This window comes from Bos mutus, chromosome 22 (assembly GCF_027580195.1).
Source record: "Bos mutus isolate GX-2022 chromosome 22, NWIPB_WYAK_1.1, whole genome shotgun sequence".
NCBI lineage: Eukaryota > Metazoa > Chordata > Mammalia > Artiodactyla > Bovidae > Bos > Bos mutus.
Window position 1 is genome coordinate 52,546,511 of NC_091638.1, and position 17,424 is coordinate 52,563,934.

The 17,424-nt window shown below is 42.3% G+C and overlaps 1 protein-coding gene and 1 long non-coding RNA gene across 4 annotated transcripts in view; one reads left to right on the plus strand and one right to left on the minus strand.

Moving 5' to 3' along the window:
* KLHL18 (kelch like family member 18) overlaps window positions 1–1,353 on the minus strand; it is a 122,838-nt gene extending 121,485 nt beyond the window's left edge. For all 3 annotated transcript variants that reach the window (XR_011462041.1, XR_011462040.1, XR_011462039.1), the window contains exon 1: window positions 1,018–1,353. The gene's annotated coding sequence lies outside the window, so the exon portion shown is untranslated. The remainder of the gene's footprint in view (window positions 1–1,017) is intronic.
* A 160-nt stretch (window positions 1,354–1,513) lies between these two features.
* LOC138984752 (uncharacterized) lies at window positions 1,514–15,007 on the plus strand. Its single transcript, XR_011462042.1, has 2 exons — window positions 1,514–1,721; window positions 3,707–15,007. It is a non-coding gene; the product is annotated as an uncharacterized lncRNA (long non-coding RNA).
* The last annotated feature ends 2,417 nt before the right edge of the window (window positions 15,008–17,424 follow it).

The window sequence follows — 17,424 nt, forward strand, 5'->3', positions numbered from 1 at the left end:
GATTCCTCTGTCCATGGGATTCTCCAGGTAAGAATACGGGAGTGGGTTGCCATTCTCTTCTCCAGAGGATCTTCCAGACCCAGGGACTGAACCCAGGCCTCGCTCATTGCAGGCAGATTCTTTACCATCTGAGCCACCAGGGAAGCCATGAGCAATAGGATCATGAAGAAAGAGGCAAAAGACAGAAACTCTGCAAGGCTATTGCAAAAAATCTGTGTGTGCTCAGTCACTCAGTTGTGTCGGACTCTTTGCGACCCCACGGACTGTAGCCTGCCAGGATCCTCTGTCCATGGGATTCTCTAAGCAAGAATACTGGAATGGGTTGCCATTTCCTTCTCTCAAGGGCTTTTTATAAGGCCACTAATCTCATTCATGCAGGCTCCACAGTCCTGTCCTAAACACCTTCCGAAAGCCCCACATCTTGGGGGATAGAATTTCACATATAAATTTAGGGGATGGAGTACACATTCAGTTCCTAACACATACCTCCATCCAGTTGCTTGCTAGTAAAATCCGGTTCAAAATTACAGTGGAAAAAATAAAACTACAAAAAAATCAGATCTTATGAAACCCTCCCCACCCCCTTAGCCTTTAGCTAATGGCTTTATACACTCTTTATCCTTCCAAAAATAAAACCCACAGCCCTTTCAAGTTATCCTACTTAATCTTACTACGTCATTAGGGCAGGAAAGCGATTCATAACCTTTTCTTAAAGGACATTTCCTCCAAGGTCGTAAGAACCACGCAGAACACGGGAGCCACCGCTCCCAGATGTTGGGGTGGAGGGTAGAGGTGGCGGGACGTAGCCGGGCGGTGGGCAGACTGAGCCCGGCCGACCCGGCGGGGGCGGGAAGGAGGAAGGGGCGTCCCCAGAGCTCGGCTTCAGCGCGAATCCCCGGCCTAGCTCTACTTCCGTGCTTGTCGACGGGACGAGATGAAGAGGCGAGAGGAAGAGAAGGCGAAGAGGAATAAAGGAGAGAGGGGCGAGAGACTAGGGAAAAGAGGCGCCCGCCTTACCTCAGAGCCCGCAAGCCCAGGGGAGGGGCCCTCGGCGCCGCTGAGGACTCCGGCGCTCCGGGAGGGCAGGTCTTCGAGGGCGGCGGGGCAGGAAGGCTCGTAGTGTCTGGGCGGGCTCGGCTGTTCGCCCGCAAACAACCCCGAGGCGCGCCGTGTCACACCTCAGCGCCCCAGCCGCCACAGCAAGCCCGAGGGAGGGGTCGCGGCGCAGCAGCTTTCGGCCCCGAGCTAGGCCGACAGCGCTAGGGCCCGGGGCTTATTGTTCCGGGAAGTCGCAGGCGAAGTCGGGCCGGGTCGGCGGGCTTCGCACAGCTGCTCCCACGCCGCTCCTCTCAGAGGACTACCGGCAGCTGCCGGCGCGCCGACTGGCGGCGGAGGCGCGGCGGGTGCGTGTCCCTTTAAGGGGCTGGGCCTGTGCGGCTAAGGGGCGGGCGGGGTAAGCGTCGCTCCCCGTGTGAGTGTGTGGGGGAGAGAGCGGCGGGCGGGCGCCGGAGGGAGGGAGCGAGCGGGCCAGCGACGCGGGCCGCCCCTGCCGCCGCCGCGGTCGGACCAGCGGCCTCCTCCCCTCCCCTCCCTCGCGTCGCCCTGCCGCGGGGAGGGGGCTCGAGTCGCGGTCTCCAGCGGCTCCCGATGAAGCAGCAGCTGCCGCCGCAGCCGCCTCCAAAGATGGGGGATTTCTACGACCCCGAGCACCCAACCCCTGAGTAAGTATCAGCTCCGCGGCCTCCCGCTGCCCTCGGCCATCTCAGCCCGAGCCGAGGGCGGCGCGTCCTGGCGGATGGCGCGGGGAGTAACGGGCCCGCGGTGAACTCGCGCGGGCGGCGTGCAGAGCGGGCCCGCGCCGCCGCCACAGGCCCCTTGTCCGGGCCGCCGCGGGCCGGTGGTTGGGCCCGGCGTTGGCGCCGCTGCTCGCGTCGCCGCGGCGGTTGGGCCGGGCCGGTGGGGGAGGGGCGGCGCGGCCGCGACCGCCGCCGCGTCTGTACCGATCCGGCCCGCCCTAGGATCGGCGGCCTCCCCCGGATCCTCGTGGCCCACTTGGGCTGCGCTACCTACGAAAGGGACCGAGTTGGAGAAGCAGCCGGTGCCAGACTCGGCGAGGGGGCACCGGCAAGAGTAGGCCGCGAATCCCCGGGCTCAGGTGGAAGCCCGGCCCGTCGCCCGGCCTCCCGGCGACGGCGGCTCTGACCGGAAGGGCCTACGTGCGTCGTTCGGCCCAGGGCGGCCGAGGGGCCCGCGCTGCACTCTCGGTTTTGATTTTTTTTTTTTTTTTCCCTCTTCTCCTGGAACTTGATCCTGGCGTGGTAGTGCTTCCGGCTTCACATTCTGCACCTTTGGCACTTCGGTTTTGTAATGGTGGCGAGGTTTGAGTGGCCCCAATGTGGAGGTGACACCGGGTTTGTTTTTCCGCCCGAAAATGAAAGCCTCCGGAGGGGTATACATTCTCTACCAGATTATGAGATTTGCACACTTTCGGACACACAACTTCCTCGGTAACAGCAACCTCTTGCCGTGAATAGATGACTTTCTACTCCTTGTGAAGACTTTGTTAAGAAGCAGGAATCGCTTGAGGAGTCTCTAAAGAAGACAGTGGTCTTGAAAACGGAAATATCTAGAAACCAATAGTATATTTTAAGCCTGGGACATTTTTACTTTGCTGTTGAGGGCCGTATCAACTACTGTATCTGGTTTCTTGAGAGCTTCCACTCCAGAGCCTGGATTCACTTCTTTCCCACGTCCTCCCAAGACTATTGTTTTGAAACTTAAACTGCATTTGCTGGTGTTGGCTCAAGTCTGGACCTACAAATGTATGGCATATTTCAAACCTAAACAGTTGATAGAGATATCAAATGAAATTCACTTTTATGACCGGAATGCTTCCAAGATATTTGCTCTCTTGACACATTTCAGCTTAGTTCTGCTATGACTCTTTACAGGCTCTTGGTTTGAGACTTGGAAAACCTCACAAAAAGGAAAATTCTGTATCATGATCCAATAACTGCTCATTGAGCACTTGTCCTGTCCAAAATAACATGCTAGTTCCTGAATGGTCTTAAGTGCTTGCTTTTCAGTTTTTTTACCAGGTTGTTTGGTGAAGTACAGAAGCCTTAAGGATCACATTCTTAAACTTCTTGAAAGAAAATACAGCTTTTCATATTATATGGAATAATGGACTCAAGTGCATCTTTGATGGACATGGGGAGGAATGTGGGGAGGAATCAGAAGTGTTATATTTTTTTATATAAGGTCTTGGAGTTTTTTAATTTTTATTGCTTTTCTATCTGTCCTGCTTCCTAACAGTGGAGATTTCTAATTTCTGTAGTGACTAAGTGCTAAAATGTGTGTGTGGTGTGTGTGTGTGTATTAATCTACAAGGAGTATGTAGAGAATTATAAAACGTTTTATTTTGTAATACTGTAAGAACTGGGAGGGGTCTTGGTAGGAAGCATCCTGAATGATATCACCTGCTTTAACAGATGCAGAAACAACTGAACAACAAGAAGTGACAGCAAATCCCATGAAGTAGTTTGTATAAGCTAGTTAGGGTGTATAACCCTGGAGAGAGAAAAGTGGTATAGTGGTTAAAGAACTTGGATTTCAGAGCCAGGCATACCTGGGTTTGAACATTCGTTGAACCTTGAACAAGTGACTTCATCTCTCTAAGTTTGAGTTTTTCTTATCTTTGAAATAGGTGTTGTAATGGAAGCAACCTCATAGGACTTTTGGGAGAACCAAATGAGAATAATAGATGAAAAGCACTTGACACAGAGTGTGACACATGTAAGTGCTTCTAGCTGGGGTCATCAAGGAACGCTTAAGAGGTAGGATGTTAAGCATGAAAAGATTAGGTGGGCTAGAGAGGTGGTGCCAATGGCTGGGGGGAGGAATGACCAAGGGCCCTTTTCAGACTGTAGCTGGTTTGAAATATTTCCTAGACACATGAAGAAATGAATCATGAAACTTAAATTCAGTTTGATTGAAGTAACAGTTGGAACTTGATGTTCTGTTTGTCTCCTACCAACTATTTAATGAGACACAGCTGTAAGACCTAGCTTTTCCTCAGGCATCTAGGATTATGTTTCAGGTGAAAGTGACTAATCACCTGAGTATCTGTGCATTAGGTGTCTGCTGTTGAGCAGACCCAGGGCCAGGTGTTGACACTGCAAATTAAAAATCCAGCTGGAGACGTCAAGGAGTTCTTCTAATGAGACACAGGCAAATCCTTTACAGAGATTGCTGTCCTTTGATTGTATGCATATTTACTTTGTGCCAAACATAGGCATGCTGGGGTGAGCGACGTACAAAACAATTTTGCTTGTGTTTGCACCCTTCCTAGTGAGGGGTGATAATACATAGTATAGAATGTTCAAAGGTTATTACTTTGGAAAGTGGAGCACAATAAGGGGAATCCAAAATTTCTGGGGTAGATGTTGAAATATAAAATGAGGTGCATTGGGTGAGCCTTCTTGAGAGTAATGTTTAGGCAGACTTAAAAGGGAGGAAGTTAGAGGGAATAGTTTGTTCCAAGACACTGAGGCAGACCTAGAGAGTTCTGCTCAGTATGGCTAGAATGGAATGAACAAAAAAGTAATAGTATTAATACATTATGTTAGGATGGGGTACAGATTTCACAGGGCTTTGTAGAGCGTTTATAAGTTCTTTGCCTGGAGTTTTCAACCAAGGAGTGACACGGTCTGCTTTCAGCTTCCAAATGATCACTGAAGTTTGCAGAGAGGAACAAACAGTAGAAGCAGGGAGATACATATAATTATAAGGAAGCTGGAAGTTGAGAGAGATGCTCATGACTTCTATCAAGGTGGTAACAGGAGATAGTGAAAAATGGTTGAATTCTGGATATATTTTGAAGACCATACCAATGTGAATTGTTGATAGATCAGATGTAGCATGTGAGAGAGGAGTCAAGGATGATTCCAAGAGTTTGGGTCTGAGCAGTGAGAAGATGGGGTTGCCATCAACTAGAATAGGGGTGACTGTGAGAAGAGCACGTTTGGGGAATAGAGTTCAGTTTTAGAAGTGGTAAGTTTGAGATGCCTTTTAGATATTCTGGTTGAATTGACATTCAGGTGTGGACTTTAGGAGAAGGGTCTGGACTAGAGATAAACTTTGTAGTCAGCCACTTAGGTAGTATTCAAAGCCACAAGACTGGATGAGAGCACCAAGGGATCCAGTGTGGACAGAGAAAAGGACACGAGATTACTGTTGTTGTTCAGTTGCTAAATTGTGTCTGATTCTTTGCAACACCATGGACTGCAGCAGGCCAGCCTTCCCTATCCTTTAACAGTCTCCTGGAATTTGCTCCATTTCATGTCCGTTGAGTTTTTGATGATCTAACCATCTCATCCTCTGCTGCATTCTTCTCCTTTTGCCTTCAGTTTCCCCAGTATCAGGGTTTATTCCAGTGAGTTGGCTGTTCGCGTCAGGTGGCCATAGTATTGGAGCTTCAGCATCAGTCTTTCCAGTGAATATTCAGGGTTGATTTTATTTCACATTGACTGGTTTGATCTTGCAGTCCTAGGGACTCCAAAGAGTCTTCTCTAGAGCCATAATTCTAAAGCATCAATTCTTCAGCGCTCAGCCTTTTTTATGGTCCAACTCTCACATCTGTACATGAATACTGGAAAAACCATAGCTTTAACTACACGTTTTGGAGCCCAGGAAAATCACTGCTTCTACTTTCCCCCCTTCTACTTGCTATGAAGTGATAGGACTGGATGCCGTGATCTTAGTTTTTTGAATGCTGAGTTTCAAGCCAGCTTTTTCAATCTCCTCTTTCACCCTCAACAAGAGGCTTTTTAGTTCCTCTTCACTTTTTGCAATTAAAGTGGTATCATCTGCATAACTGAGATTGTTGATATTTCTCCCAGACTGCAATCTTGATTCCAGTTTATGATTCATCCACCCTGGCATTTTGCATGATGTACTCTGCATGTAAGTTAAACAAGCAGGGTGACAATGTACAGTCTTGACGTACTCCTTTCCTAATTTTGAATCAGTCTGCTGTTCAATGTCCGGTTCTAATTGTTGCTTCTTGACCTGCATACAGGTTTCTCAAGACGCAGGTAAGATGGTCTCGTATTCCTATCTCTTTAAGAATTTTCCAGTTTGTTGTGATCCACACAGTCAAAAGCTTTAGTGTAGTCAATGAAGCATATGTTTTTCTATAATTCCCTTGCTTTCTCTGTGATCAGCAAATGTTGGCAGTTTGTTCTCTGGTTCCTTTTTCTTTTCTGAACCCAGCTTGTACATCTGGGAGTTCTTGGTTTACGTATTGTTGTAGCTTAGCCTTACTAGCATGTGAAATGAGCACAATTGTCTGGTAGTTTAACATTTTTTGGCACCGCCCTTCTTTGGGATTGGAATAAAAACTGACCTCTTCCAATTCTGTGGCCACTGCTGAGTTTTCTGAATTTGCTGACATGTTGAGTGCAGCACTTCAACTGCATCGTCTTTTAGGATTTGTAAGTAGCTCAGCTGGAATTCCATTGCCTCCACTGTCTTTGTAGAAATACTTCCTAAGGCCCACTTGACTTCACACTCTAGAATGTCTGGCCCTAGGTGAGTGACCACACCACCATGGTTATCCTAGTCATTAAGACCTTTTTTGTATAGTTCTTCTGTGTATTCTTGCCATCTCTTCTTACTCTTTTCTGCCTTTGTTAGGTCCTTACCATTTATGTCCTTTATCATGCCCATTCTTGCATGAAATGTTCACTTGATATCTCCAAATTTTCTTGATCTCTAGTCTTTCCTATTCTGTTGTTTTCCTTTATGTCTTTGCGTTGTTCATTGAAGGTCTTCTTTTCTTGCTATTCTCTGCAACTCTGCATTCAGTTGGGTGTATCTTTCCCTTTCCTTTGCTTTTTGCTTGTCTCCTTTCCTCAGCTATTTGTAAAACTTCCTCAGACAACTACTTTGCGTTCTTAAATTTCTTTTTCTTAACTGCAATGCTAAGAGGATTGATATAGAAGGCAGTGTTAACATGGATACCATCCATAAACTTAGGGGGGAAATTATGTCCTCACTAACCTCTAACTAGAAGTTAGCATTTCTTTTAATTACTAATGTAAACAGAAAACTATAGTAGTATTAACCTGTGATTTTATTGGCCTGTAATATAGTACCTGTGATTTTACTGCTAGTACAAATCACAGGTTTTTTATGTTTTGATTATTGTAAATACTTCATTATCTGCGTTCATCATTACATAGAAATTTCAGTAGATTGGAGATCCACCACTAGATTGTTGAGAAGCATATACAGTGCTGTATCATACATTTGGGGTTTTTGTCCCAAAGGTAATTGGTGCCCTTTGTTTATTTCACATATTTAAAAATATTAAGCTGAAAAGGAATTTGCAGGCTTCACCTGACCCCAGAAAGGTCCAAGGCACAAAACATGTTAAACCATTGGACTCTGTATCCTAACTCTTGGTTTAGAATCTCACCTCTTAATCGCTGTATGAACCTGGGCAAATTTTGTAATGCCTTGGTGTCCTTGTAGGTAAAGTAAGAATCATAACAGTATTTTCTGCAGAGGGTTTTATGAGGATTTAAGAAATAGGACAGTGTTAAGTTTTTTGAAAAATCTGCTTATTTTTAATTGGAGGAAGATTGCTTTAAACTTTTATTAGTATTGGCTAAAAAGATTCAGCTAGAAAGAACAGTACTTTATGAGGCACTGTGATATGAAAAGCATGGTGAATTTGGCAAAAATAAAGTTTATTAGCTGGCAAAAATACTTTAGCATGTTCAAATTAAATATAAAGCAGTGGCGATAGTCATGTTCTTATAACATTCTCATAATTCACCTAAGTTATGGTGGGGTTAGAGATGCCATAGGAAGCCAACTGAAAGATTCCACATAGAGTCTGGACCTTTAGGAGCTTTGCAGCCAGTCCATAATTCAGTTTTTGTTATTTTATAAGAGAAAAATAGCTTTATAGTGATTGAGGTATGTTCTTCAGGCCAAGGTATAGTCTTTCGGCTACTGAGGTATATGGGAGGCCAAACTACTGCTTGGAGGGTTTCCTGGTGATCACAGTAAGCCTGACAGTGACTTTGGCTCAGAGGTTAAAGCATCTGCCTCCAATGTGGGAGACCCGGGTTCGATCCCTGGGTCGGGAAGATCCCCTGGAGAAGGAAATGGCAACCCACTCCAGTACTCTTGCCTGGAGAATCCCATGGACAGAGGAGCCTGGTAGGCTACAGTCCACAGGGTCGCAAAGAGTCAGACACGACTGAGCAACTTCACTTCACTTCACAGTAAGCCTGATGGAGCTATTCTCTTGCTTAGGATAGAGTATGTGTGTGTGTGCTCAGTTGTGTCTGACTCTTTGCGACCCTATGGACTGTCCATGGAATTGTTCAGGCAAGAATACTGGAGTGGGTTGCCATTTCCTACTACAGGGGATCTTCCCAGCTGAGGGATCAAACCCATGGTTCCTGCATTGGCATACAGATATTTTACCACTGAGCCACCTGGGAAGCTCAGGATAGAGTATATTTCTCCAGATTTCATGTCCCTATTTTTGCTCTTGCTTCATCTAGATTTCCGGCCAACGAGTCTTCCTACTGACAGATTATATCTCTAAAAGGGTATCGAGTAACTGTTGATGAGCAGTTGCTGTGTTTCCCTAAGAAATGTTCAAACTGCCAAGACATACCTATCAGTTGTCCCTTTCTAGTTTTAGTGGAACTTTGGTGTTGCAAATCTTTTCTGCCACTTTTCACTGTAGTGACTAATTGATTTAATCTATAAGAGCTGACTCATTGGAAAAGACCCTGATGCTGGGAAAGATTGCAGGCAAAAGATAAGAGGGCGGCAGAGGATGAGATGGTTAGAGAGCATCACTGATACAATGGACATGAATTTGAGCAAACTCTGGGAGATGGTGAAGGACAGGGAAGCCTGGTGTGCTGGAGTCAGTCAGAAAGAGTTGGGCGTGACTTAGCAACTGAAGAACAAATTCCCCTTTAAATTGTAATGCATTGTGATTTACTGTTTAACAGATATTGATGATAATCTTTCTTAACCCTGATGTTTAGTGTTGTTCTGTGAGCATTGTCAGTTTTTGCAGAGAAGCAAGAATAGTCATATGCTAGAATAAAAAGTTGACCAGCTTCATAATTTCTGTTAATTCTTGTGAGATACTGTAGAGTATCTTATTTTGTAACGTATGTACTGAGGGCTATTGTAAGACCCTGAGAGACGATTCATATTAGAAACTGAAACATTTACACCTATAGTCACTGAAATTCAGGCTTAGAATTCTTTCTTTTCCTTTCTGAGAGAGATCGCTCTCTAGGGGGAAAGAATCTTTTATTTGGGGGAAAAAAAAATTCAAACTTTCAGGGAAGTTCTAAGAATAGCATAGTAAACTCCCATATTTTCATCTGGATTGACTGGTTGTTGAAATTTTGCCACATTTGCTTCATCTTTCTTTATAAAATATATATATACCTGTGTTTGTTTTTAATCTATTTTTAACTGAAGGATAGTTGCTTTACAGAATTTTGTTTTCTGTCAAACTCTGTGTTTGTTTATTTTGGGCTAAACCACATTCTTGCCTGGAGAATCCCATGGACGGAGGAGCCTGAGGGGCTACAGTCCACAGGATCGCAAAGAGTCAGACACAACTGAGTGACTTCACTCACTCATTCATTCATTTGAGTGTAAGGTGCAGGCACCATGACCCTTAACCCCTACCTAAATAGTTGATAGTATAACCTGAGAACAAGAATGCTCTTAGGTATAACCAACATGCAGTGATCAAATTCAGGCAATTTAACATTTATAATACTACATTTGATATATAGTTCATATTTAAAGTGTGCCAGTTACTTCAATAGTGTCCTGTTTTTTTGGCCTGGGGTTACATACTGCGTTTAATTGCCATTTTTTTTAATCTCTGAAGATAGGGCTTTAAATTCAAGATACTTTACTACTATTAACTCTTTGTACTAAACATAAATATTTTGAAAACAATAACAATGTCTGGTATTGATTTGAACTGTTTTCATTTTTTCTTTTTATTTATTTATTTAGGCTGCACCCGGAGGCATGCAGGCAGGATCTTAGTTCCCCTAGCACAGAAAGTTCAGGGTCTTAACCACTGGACCACCGGGAGAGTCCAGAGATGGCTTCTTAATTACTAGAACAATAAATGCTTATTGCAAAAGGCAAGATAATATACTTAACAGAGGAAAAAGTAAAAATCTACCTTTAGCATCTCTTCTTGGCTCCATCTCTTCAAATCCAGCTCATCCTAGAGGTGACCACTACTCACAGTTCAGTGTATACCTTTCCAGATCTTTTTGTCTACTATACATACTGCATCATCTGCCTGCTTGCATTTGTGTGTAAGATGTGCTTATCTTTTTTAATAGGGAATACTCTATATTGTGAATGTGCCATGTTAAGTTGCTTTATTTTATATCATGTTAAGTAGTTTAAAAGCCTTAGGACATGAGCTGCATGGAAAGTATCTCCTTCCAAATGTTTTCCCACAGGATGAGTTTATCTGGTAATTTATGATAGTGTTTTCGTGATTCTGTTTAGAGTTTGATTCCTACACTTCTCTCTTTCCTTTTCTTTTTTAAAATTCTATTTTATTGTCCATATTTATTTGTTTGTCTTGTCTGGTGTTGATGGATTAAAGTAGCTTTTATTCCTGCCCTACTTTGATTAGTTGGTTTTCTCAACTCAAGGTATTTAAGAGCAGTCTCTTGAAAATGGTTAATTTGAAGCTAGCCAACAACCTAGTCAACTGAAGATTCAATAAGTTGTTTTTTTTTTCATAATGGGATTTATATTTGTAAATGTACTTTCATGAATTCAAATGAGGCAATTATTTTGTATAATTTTTGGTTATTGTACGTTAATTGGGTGTTTTGAGTCCCTCAGCTTTGGAATTCATGTATAACATTGGTAGGTTGTTTTTTAATTAAGCTTAATGATTATTTCAGTGTCTTTTCCAGCTGAACAAATACTTTGGTCATTTAGATGGAGGTTTAGAGTTCGTCTGAGGTTCTTAGGTGTTTTTATTTTAGAATGCCTTTTCTGTCCCATTTTAACATCTCACTAGTGAAAATATCCTTAGGATGGTGTGGGTAGTGATAGGGATTTGATCCTGCTGGCAGGCTTCTACCAGGTCTGCTTACTGAGAGCACTGCTGTGGGTGTATAAGAACCTGGAGCAAGTGGTCGTTTCTGATTGTAGCTCTTCCGGCTGCCTACTTCCTGCCAAATGCAGTTAGACTCTTTGGGGAGGGCTATACAGTAATCACCACTATTTGCTTCATAGTTACCTCTTTGGAGACTCATGGACTAACTTGTGTTTTGAGTCTTTTGTGTGATATTTCGCTTCTTGTTGATTAATTGTTAATTACACATGCTCTACTTTAGTAAGCAGAAGATGTCATGTTTAAAATTTTTATGAATTTTTGTATGACTGTAAAGTAGGGCTAACGTTTTTTCATAAGTTATATAGATGACTGCAAAAACCCTTTCTTGAGAAGTCTGTTTTTCTGATGCTGAACACACAGACTTTCTAAAATTGCCTGGTTAAATGTATATTTCAATTAATTCCTCAATTCTCATATCTATATCAATTCTAAAACATAAGCTACACTTTTTGTGGTACTGCTTCTGTGCTAAAAATTTTAAAGATTATCTGTAGAAAACGGATGAGTTTTGAGGTACAATAAAACACTTGGTTAGAAATAGGTTAAAATGGACTCCTGAGGTTTTCCTCAGGGTCACCGTAATAGGTATCTTATTTTCGCTCAAGTTTACCGTATCCATTAAAAAATAAGTACGAGAGTATAATTATTTAGGAAACCAGTTGTCTAAATTATGAAAACTACAGTATGTAGTCTTCTTGGCAGATTAACAGCAGTTTGTATAAAGAATTAAGGTTAATAACTAAATAGTAAATTGAAACAGTGATAGTTAAATATAAAACCAGTATTTCCCCAATTATAGAATACTCTTGTGTATTATAGAGAGACAGTGAGTCTACCAAAAAATATTTGGGGCTCATCTTTCTTTGGCTACTTTTCTTGATTATTGGAGAGGATAATGATAGTGTCAGAGGTTATGAAATTGGAGCAGAAGTTGGAATCTCTGATAGTAAATTTTTTTCAGATATGCACATACTAGCTGTTCAGTTTGTTAGTTGTGTGCTTTTGTGACATGTACTTATTCAGTTCAGTTCAATCACTCAGTCGTGTCCGACTCTTTGCGACCCCATGAATCGCAGCACGCCAGGCCTCCCTATCCATCACCAACTCCCGGAGTTCACCCAGACTCACGTCCATCGAGTCAGTGATGCCATCCAGCCATCTCATCCTCTGTCGTCCCCTTCTCCTCCTGCCCCCAATCCCTCCCAGCATCAGAGTCTTTTCCAATGAGTCAAATCTTCGCCTGAGGTGGCCAAAGTACTGGAGTTTCAGCTTTAGCATCATTCCTTCCAAAGAAATCCCAGGGCTGATTTCCTTCAGAATGGACTGGTTGGATCTCCTTGCAGTCCAAGGGATTCTCAAGAGTCTTCTCCAACACCACAGTTCAAAAGCATCAATTCTTCGGCATTCAGTCTTCTTCACAGTCCACCTCTTGCATCCATACATGACCACAGGAAAAACCATAGCCTTGACTAGATGGACCTTTTTTGACAAAGTAATGTCTCTGCTTTTGAATATGCTATCTAGGTTGGTCATAACTTTCCTTCCAAGGAGTAAGCGTCTTTTAATTTCATGGCTGCAGTCACCATCTGCAGTGATTTTGGAGCCCCAAAAAATAAAGTCTGACACTGTTTCCCCATCTATTTCCCATGAAGTGATGGGACCAAATGCCATGGTCTTCATTTTCTGAATGCTGAGCTTTAAGCCAACTTTTTCACTCTCCACTTTCACTTTCATCAAGAGGCTTTTTAGTTCCTCTTCACTTTCTGCCATAAGGGTGGTGTCATCTGCATATCTGAGATTATTGGTATTTCTCCCGGCAATCTTGATTCCAGCTTGTGTTTTTTCCAGTCCCTATTAAGTATTTTTATTACTAATTTTTCATACGAATATTTTAAAAGATATATTTTTATGCATGTGTATTTTTTATAATTCTCTAACTTTTAAGATACTTTGGGTAGTTCCTCATACAGACCATCAAAGAAAGGCTGACATTTCATTGGAGCCTATCTTAGCATTTATCTGTTCTGTTGCATGATTTAGACATGTTGGTTCTGTTGTTCGGACCTAAGGGATTTTGTAGTCCTGTGCTTAGTCATGTCCGACTCTTTGTAGCCCCATGGACTGTAGCCCGCCAGGCTTCTCTGTCCATGGGGATTCTCCAGGCAAGAATACTGGAGTGGGTTGCCATGCCCTCCTCCAGGGGGTCTTCCCAACCGAGGGATTGAACCCAGGTCTACCGCACTGCAGGTGGATTCATTAATGTCTGAGCCACCAGGGAAGCCTTTTGTAGTCCTAGTTCTAGAAAATCCAAGGACCATGATAAGTATGTTTTAGAGACTTACTCTTTTAAATGGAGGAATCCCAGTAAGTAGCATCTGGGAACATAGTCATATGTGCTTAGTTAATGTTTGAGTTGATCTGATTGGTCATAACTCTGTTTATCCTGTTTTCCTCATAGAGTGAATGAGGAAAATTGTAATCATACTAACATTGATGGTAAGACTGTCTTAAATAACTATTAGATTAGGAGAGGGGGGTCAGGGAATTGAGTTGTATGTATTGAGCTTATGAAAGTGGTTGGTGCTCAAGACACTTTTTAGGCTTTTTCTGTTGATCTTGGTGAAGACAAACCAATGAAACCCAGAGATCTGGTGATGGTGGTCTGAGAGAGATTATGACTGCTGCCTTAGGTAGGACAGTGTATTGTGCTTTGTGTTAGAACTTACTTCACTTAGTATGATAACTTTAGGTCCATCCATTTTGTTAAAAATGGCATTATTTCTTCTTTTATGGCTGAATAGTAGTTCATTTTGTGTATATATATATATATACACGTATTGCGTGTATAAACACACACACACACTACAGCCTCTTTAACCATTCTTCTTTCGATGAACATTCAAATTATTTGTATGTCTTAGCTACTGTGAATAGTGTTTCTATGAATATAGGCGTGCCTGTATCCTTTTGAATTGCAGTTTTGTCTGGATATATGCCCAGGAGTGGGATTTTTGAATCATATGACAACTATTTTTGGCTTTTTGAGGAACCTCTATATTGTTTGCCATAGTGGTGGCACCAGTTTCCATTGCCACCAAACAGTGTAGGAGGGTTCCCTTTTCTCCACACCCTCTCCAGCATTTGTTGTGTGTAGACTTCTTAATGATGGCCATTCTGACCAATGTGAGGTGGTAATTGTAGTTTTGATTTGCTTTTCTCTAGTAATTAGCCATGTTGAGCATCTTCTTATGTACCTGTCAGGCATCAACGTGTCTTTTAGGAAAAATATCTATATTAAAGATCTTCTGCCCATATTTTGATTGGCTCTTTCTTTAATCGAGTTGTTTGTATGTTTTGAGTATTAGCTCCTTGTCAGTTGCATTGTTTGCAAATATTTTCTGTGTGAAGAGTTTTATGGTAAATAGATGTTCTCCTTTCATTGTCTTTGAAGTAATTACAGTATTACTATTTCAGTTCTTGGTATTGTAGTTGGTTTTCAAATCCAGTTTAACTGACTTCTCTGACTTTTAACCGACTTAACTGACTTTTGAGAGTCCCTTGGATTGCAAGAATATCAAACCAGTCAATCCTAAAGGATATTAGTCCTGAATATTCATTGGAAGGACTGATGCTGAAGCTGGAACTCCAGTACTTTGGCCACCTGATGCGAAGAACTGATCATTTGAAAAGACCCTGATGCTGGGAGAGATTGAAGGCGGGAGAAGGGGATGACAGAGGATGAGATGGTTGGATGGCATCACCGACTCAGTGGACATGAGTTTGAGTAAGTTCTGGGAGTTGGTGATGGACAGGGAAGCGTGGCGTGCTGCAGTCCATGGGGTGCAGAGAGTCGACACGACTGAGCAACTGAACTGATGACTCTGTTATGCCTCTCCATCAGGTGTTTTGGAAACACATAAAGGGGAAGAAGGGGGATTAGAGCATGCCTTCTGAACGAAAGGCCCTAGAAAAGAAAACTTTGGCTCAGTCATATAGTACTTTTTTCATTACACTGTACTAGTTACAGTGTTTACGCAGTGTCAGCCTTGATTTTTCAGTGTTCTCATAGGTGTTGATGGCAGACATGAAAACCCAATTGCCTAGTCGCACTTCTGGATATGATATTAGTTACTGTTGTTAATTCCAAGTCATAGTCCTTCTATCCTTTTATTTTACTCTTTGTTGTTTCTCTGAGGTGGGCATCTCCCTTGTCAGTTTGAAGTATTTCATTGTTAAAGAGCATAAGTTTTGACCTCATACAGTAAGCTGTTGACTGCACTCCCCAACCCTCTGTGATGACTAGAATATTTTGGGACTTGACTAGGTCTATGGACCAACTACATTTTCAAAATTGTAATTTAGTGTAACTTGACTTTTGAGATATAAGTTAAAACTAGAAACACATGGTATAGAAGTTATTATGCATTATTATAGTATGTATCTGGTAGTGGAAATTGTACTCAGATTTCTCATTTGCAAAATGACATACAGAATACTGTTTTTATTAATAGATTTACTTTGAGAACTCAAAAGATAATTTTCACAGGAAGTGAAAATTTAGCACCATGGTGCCTTATCCAAAGAGATTGGCAAATGGGTGGAAAATAGGTTCAAATATTCAGAATATTAGTATTCTCCTTCCGAAACACAAAATTGCTTTATATTCACTGTTGCTGATCTTTTTTTTTTTTTTTTTAAGTTTCTCACCTTAACTATTTTAAAAGAAAATGACTCTGAAGTAGAACTGTGTATTGATGTTATTTGGCAAAAGTTAATATATAGAAAATATTTCCATCATACATAATGTTTGCTATGGTTACATATTTATGATTTTATTTTGGTTTATTATTGGGGAGTTAAATCTTAGAACCATAGAAATAAATTCTAAACCAGATGGGTAAATCCTGGTGATGATTTTTGCTTGGGTCAAGGGTTTAATGCTCAGCCACAGCCAGGTGACTAGGCCCTGATTGTGGGTAGATGGGTGATTGGATGGTAATGGGAATACATATCTTTTGCCAGCACTTTGCTTGCTATATGTGCACACATGGTTTCTTGTTTGCAGATTGGTTATCCTCTTTCGTATTGCAATTAAACCTTAAGCGTTTTTTATTATGAAAAACTTCAAACATTCATACAAGAGAGAATGGTATAATGAATACCCTTTGCTCTGCCCAGTGTACTCATCAAGCTTCAGCAGTTATTAATGTTTCGCCATTCTGGTTTCATCTGTCTCCTACTCTCCTGTTGCTGCTGCTGCTGCTACTGCTAAGTCGCTTCAGTCGTGTCCGACTGTGCAACCCCATAGACGTCAGCCCACCAGGCTGCCCTGCCCCTGGGACGCTCCAGGCAAGAACACTGGAGTGGGTTGCCATTTCCTTCTCCAATGCATGAAAGTGAAAAGTGAAAGTGAAGTCGCTCAGTTGTGTCCGACTCTTAGCGACCCTTGGACTGCAGCCTACCAGGCTCCTCCATCCATAGGATTTCCCAGGCAGGAGTACTGGAGTGGGGTGCCATTGCCTTCTCCGCTTCTGTTGTTTCTGGAATATTTTAAAGCACCCCAGGTATTCTGTCATTTCATACTTACAGAAATAAGAGAGGCTTTAAAAATAACCACAATATCGTTGTCATATCTAGTGCCCGTGCATACATTCTAATTTGCTTCAGTCATGTCCAACTCTTTCTGACCCCATGGATTGTAGCCCACCAGGCTCCTCTCTGTCCATGGGGATTCTCCAGGCAAGAATCCTGGAGTGGGTTGCCATGTCCTTCTCCAGGCATATCTAGTGCAACTGGCAGTAAATATTTAATGTTACTTAGTATACTGTCCTTGCTCATTTTTTTAAAAAAATATCAGGATCTAAATAGTCATATGATTCCTAGATTTCAAATCTCAATCTGTGATAGTCTTCTTATACATTTGCTACATTTTTTTTGAAGACTGGTAGTTATATCAGGCCTTTTACCCCACCTATTTCCTGCTAGTAGTTTTTCAGTTACATATTGTATCATGTTGGCTGCAGGTAGGGGAGGGCATGTACCTGGTTGTTTTAATTTTAGCGACGTCAAAATTAATCATCGAATTCTAGTGTAGTTGGCTTGATCCATTCATTATAAAAGTTCCTCATCAACCTTTCATCTGCTAGGTTTTGCTGCCATTGATGATTATTGCATTTATTAGCTAAAATTCTCCTATAAAGAACAGC